Source organism: Neophocaena asiaeorientalis, unplaced genomic scaffold, assembly GCF_003031525.2.
Source record: "Neophocaena asiaeorientalis asiaeorientalis breed wild unplaced genomic scaffold, Neophocaena_asiaeorientalis_V1.1 scaffold116, whole genome shotgun sequence".
Taxonomy (NCBI): Eukaryota; Metazoa; Chordata; class Mammalia; order Artiodactyla; family Phocoenidae; genus Neophocaena; species Neophocaena asiaeorientalis.
The window spans coordinates 8,301,719-8,307,718 of NW_020174561.1; positions in this window are offsets into that span (position 1 = coordinate 8,301,719).

Below are 6,000 nucleotides of genomic sequence, written 5' to 3' on the forward strand. Positions count from 1 at the left end.
TCAAATGTTAGTGAATACATTATTATTTATTTTGCAACTATTATTCAAATGTGAAAACCACCATTCTATACTCTAGGAATTTATGTATGTACACATATTTCTCCTATCCCGTCTCTTTTGCCTTATTTTTCTTCATTTTACCTTGTGAGAATTCCTGTCATTTCTCCCAAGTAACGCAGTCATGTTAAGGCTGTGTGCACACACCAGTGTACACCTGTGTGCAAGTGGGCATAATTCTCCTTAATCCATCAACACAAAGAAGATATTATTATTTTGTCTCTTGACTCATTACCTGCATTACCTTTACTCTTAGAAATTTTTTTCTAAAAGCTATAAGTGAATAGACTTTAACTAGAATGTCTATCCAATACAAGCAAAGAAAGCTTTGTTCTAATATTTTTAAAATATTGAAATGCATAAAAAGTATATTTTTTCAATAATCCCACTTTTAAAATCATATAAAATAGGAAGTTCAAAAGCTCAAGTTTCTTTTCCATCCATTCATCTAAGGTATATACTTTTTCCAATATTTTCTAAAGTTTACAAAGACATGTCTTTATATAACACAGTTTTTAAACATTAACTTCTTATATGATTGTGGAACTGCAAATTACCATCTAAAAAATATCATTAATAACTCTCTGGTCAGTATATGTAGATCCATCTCATCTTTAAATGGTTATACAATATTCCATTGTATGGATGTGCATAATTTATTCAAGGTAATTTGACCTTTATCTTACTGAAAATGCTGAACCATTATGAAGAAATTGCAAAGATTATACATAAATACTTTGTTGTAGCTAAGATAATAATAACTAATATTTACTAAATGTTTACTATGTGCCAGGTATTATTTTGGGAACTTCACATGTATCAGCTTATGTAATCTTCATAAAAACCCTACAAGGTAGGGTTATCCACATTTGATAGACAGTGGTCACACTGCTTACTAAGTGATAAGCTGGGATTCAAGCCCAGGCAGTCTGATTCCAACACATAGACTCTTAACTACTCTTCTATAATGCCTCTTGAAAAATAAAAAAATAATTACCAAAATTATATTTTAAGAATTCAACTAAAATGAAAGGAAAATAGAAATCAACTGAAAATATGGAGAAGAAAATTCTTAAAAGAGAAGGGTCACCAAAAAAACTAAAAATGACAGAGAGGACTACACTGAAAATTACAAAACTTAAGAAAAATGCATCCCTCCCAAAAATAAGTGGCCCAGGTCAACAACCAGTGGAGAACACAGGCATACCTCAGAGATACTGTGGGTTCGGATCCACACCATCACAATAAAGCAAGTCACACAACTTTTTTGGTTTCCCAGTGCATACACAAGTTATGTTTACACTGTACCGTAGTCTATTAAGTGCCACAGCACTATGCCTAAAAAAAAAAAATGTTAATTTTAAAATACTTTATTGCTAAAAAATGCTAACCATCATCTGAGCCTGCAGCGAGTTGTAGTAGTAACACCAAAGATCACTGATCGCAGGTCACCATCAAAACAAACGTAACAATAATGAAAAAGTTTGAAACATGTTGAGAATTACCAAAATGTGAGACAGAGACACAGAGTGAGCAAATCTGTTGGAAAAATGGTGCTGATAGACTTGCTTGAAGCAGGGTTGCCACAAACTTTCAATTTGTAAAAAGATGCAATTTCTGCAGAGAGCAATTAAAGAAAGCTCAATAAAATGAGGTATGCCTGTATCAATAATAGTGTTGAGACACAACTGCAGGAAGTGGGAAAGGGCAATACACTTCAAAAGGGTTGAAACCAGAATAGTATCTTAACATAAGATCTATTTCAAATTGCATCCCAGATGTTGCACATGAATAGTCACACACATGGGGGTGGATGTGGCCATCAGAAAGGCAAAAGGAAAAGTAGGGTGAGAAAATGATCCCTGGGTAGAGATACAGTTAGTCCTCCATATCCACTGGTTCCACATCCATGGATTCAACCAACTGTGGATCAAAATATTCAGTAAAAAAAAAATTCCAGAAAGTTCCAGAGCAAAACTTGAATTTGATGCCCACTATTGACATAGCATTTACACTGTATTTACAACAACTTACATAGCATTTATATCATATTAGGTATTATAAGTAAACTCGAGATGATTTAAAATATGCATGTAGGTTATATGTAAATACTACATGATTTTATATAAGGGATTTGAGCATCCGTGGATTTGGGGGTGAGGGCAGTCCTGAAACCAATCCGCCACAGATACCGAGTGACAACTGGTACTTCCCACCAGAGGCCATAGTCTATATGCGACAACTTCTTGCTGACTCACTGATGTAGCTCTTTCTTCAGCTTATATGTGAGGGTGTATATATGCATATATAAATACATTTTTCTGAGTGCCTATACTTATTTCTTGGCACAGATTTCTAAGAGTAAGTTAAAGGCTGCAATATTTTTCAAGACGTCTACTTTTTAGATAACTATAGCAGGATCAGTATGTTAAAAACGTTAGGTCTCTGGGCTTCCCCGGTAGCGCAGTGGTTAAGAATCCCCCTGCCAATGCAGGGGACATGGGTTCGAGCCCTGGTCCGGGAAGATCTCACATGCCACGGAGCAACTAAGCCCGTGTGCCACAACTACTGAGCCTACATGCCACAACTACTGAAGCCTGCATGCCTAGAGCCCATGCTCCGCAACAAGAGAAGCCACCACAATGAGAGGCCCGCGCACCACAACGAAGAGCAGCTGCTGCTCGCCGCACTAGAGAAAGCCCATGCCCAGCAACGAAGACCCGATGCAGCCAAAAATTAAATTAATTAAATAAATAAATTTATATATATATTTAAAAAAACACATTAGGTCTCACTTGCCAGCAATCTGGACACATATGACAACCTCTGACTCCTATTAAGGTTTCTATAACCTCTGGATGCCTGAGGTATTTCTAAACACTTCAGAAGGTTGGGATCCATATGGCTAAAGACCCATCTTTGACAAAACAGATGCCAAAATTTTAGTTTTCTCCCGTTCTTTCCTCTGGGCAGCTGGCATGAGCTGAGAAAATGAAGACAAATATTAATGGCCTGCCTAAGGAAAACATAATGAAAGAAAATGAGGGAAGAATAAAACTGACTGATGTCCTCCACACCCCTTCAAAAAAAATCACATAATACATTCCAAAACCAAAGTGATCGTTGGGTTATCAATTATGTCTAATTATGCAAGCCTGCAACCCTGCCTGCCTGTGACCCTGCCCCTCCATTAGTGAAGTGAGTACTGTGAATTTCAGGATAAAATTAGCAATGAAAGAAGAGATCAAAATAATTTAGTGGTCAAAATAATTATTGTTAAATTAGAATGTTGCTGATAAAGAAAGATAATAGTGACAATCTTAAAGTAAGTCAATAGTAATTTTTAGAAGAAACCCCATTCATAAATTGACTCAACAACTATTTCCTGAAAGCCTACTGTTCTGCACTCTAGGGATACAGCCATGAACAAACTCTCTCCTCTTTGGAGCTTATGTTCTAGAGGGTGAGATGGACAAACAAATACGTAATATATCAAGTGGTGGTACGTGTTATAAAGAAAAATAAGAGGAATTAACGAGGAGTGATTGAATGGGAGGGTTATTTTAGGTAAAACTGTCAGATAATGTCACCCTAAAAGGATGACATTTCAACAAAGACCTGAAAAAACTGAGAGGAAACCACATGGGTAACATGGAAATCACATGGGGGAAAGCTTTCCAGAAAAACAAAATAAAATACATCTATTCTTGAATATTCAAGACTCAGTTTTCTACTGGAAGATATCCCCTTTAGTGCTATGATGCTGTCATTAGTACAAAAGTGGTTGTGCTGAACTGAAATAAATTCTCTTTTCTAATGCAAAAGAATTCATTCTTCCATGAACTGAAAACATGTGTGTTCTTTTCTTCAAAGTTTAATAGACTAAATATACCTATATTTGCAAATATGTAAATGTTTATAAAAATCACCACAGAAGACAATACTCAAAATAGCTTCCTACCACATCAGACAACTAGCTTAATAAATGTTATCTCTATTAGTTTGGTAAGAACTTAAACCACATATTCTCTTCAGAGTACATACAAGACCTAATTTTAAAAGTGTCATATCTGGAATTTCTCTGGAGCTGTATCCTTTGTTCACATTAAAGCTTTATTTTCTTACTATTCCTCTTGATGTGTATTTAGCATGTTGAAGTTGTGTGTATTTTAAAATACCACCTATGCATTTATAAAATATTACTTAAAAACAACAAAGAAGTGTTTTAATGGCAATACATAAACTATAGAAAAATGAAAAAAAAATCAATGATTCTGTTCTTTGGAAAAAAGGTACAAATATATAATTAAAAACAAACTCATAGTAAAGCTCCCTGGTAGGATTCTAGAAATTTGATTTCTTTGTATATGTCTATAAAATGTAGCCCTTTCTGCTTCAACATAGTATCACACATACAGTGAGCCTTCTAACAGGTAATTATATGCTATTTCAGAGCCCTGGAATGAAATTCTAGTACACTAATGTTATAAGGAAAAGAAATTCAAAATCCAGAGAGAGCGAGAGAGAAGGAGAGAAAGAGATACTACTATGCTATTTGATTTAAAGGAACTCTAAAATAGGAAATATGGATTTATAGAAAAAACATATTTGGGTATTTGGGATAATTAATTACTTTTAAATGTTTTAGCTTCAAAATACATTTACCACAGAAGTCCTTTACATAGCAAGTGCCTAAAAATGGCATTTTATTAACAACTTCACAAAAAAATTAATTTTCTCACCTAATTAGCTATCTTCCCAAAGATCCATCCATAGATCAAAAGGGATCATTTATAAAGAACATGTAAATAATGCTTAATTTAAACACACACTGGGATTTTGTCATTTTTCAGGGTATGGAAAGTAGGTCCCTGCCCTGGTGGAAAAATCTTCCAAAGTCTTAGTTGTTTAGTTTAAGATGAATCTGTCAGAAAACAGTGTCACTGTTACCCAAAAGTTCGAATTTATGGTAGTATAATTTTGAATTACCTGCACAAGTTTTGGGCAAAGATCCACGTCCATATCTCCTTACCACCACCTTACCTCCCAACCCCACCTTCACCCCATCCAATCTAAAGAAAGCCCCCACTTAATCATCAAGAGACACCGCCCCTTGTTAACTTCACCTTAACTTTATTCTTGTACCAACTTACCACTCAGTGAAACTAGAAACTGAGAACAAGGCTAAGCAGTTTAAAAAAGGAAGAGGTCGGTTACACTCAGAAAATTTAGGATAAAAACTGAAATTCTCCAATTCACTTCACTACGTCAACCACATCTAAAAGGTCAGGCCACACACATGCACAAGAAAACCAACACAATGGCAAAAACGTTTTACAATCTCTGTAGACTGTATATATATTTTATTCTCTCTGTGGCATAATCTGAACTCAGATATTTGTATTCTAAACATTCTGGCCCAGAGGGTAGAAATGTAGATTAAATATGGGTTGCAGTTTATTTTAAGTCTGTTTGAGTAGGACCCAAACTGAAATAGAAGAAACAACAAGGGTATGTCTGAGAAATTCCCTTAAGTACTTATCCTAAATTAATCACAATTTGTATACGACAAATTCATACATACTCAGGAATAAATTCATGCATAATAATTTTTAAAATACATTATTTACAAACATAACCAATGTAATTTTTAAAATACTAATTCAAAATAGTATATTTTAAGTAATTCTACATGGCTGGAAAATATTTTAAATTTAATTTTACCTGTATAATCCATAATGAAGCAGCAGGCAGGGAACCGGGTATTTTCCAAAGTAAAACTCTATCAGACACAAAATGAAACAGCTCCCTGGACAGGCAAACCACTCTGGGGAAAGCCTCCTGCCATGTGACATTGAGCACACACACTTCTGCTTATCTCGATTCAAGCTGCAACGGTCATGGCTCTGCTCTCCTTTGCCTGTTCTTTTAAAGCCATCCTTA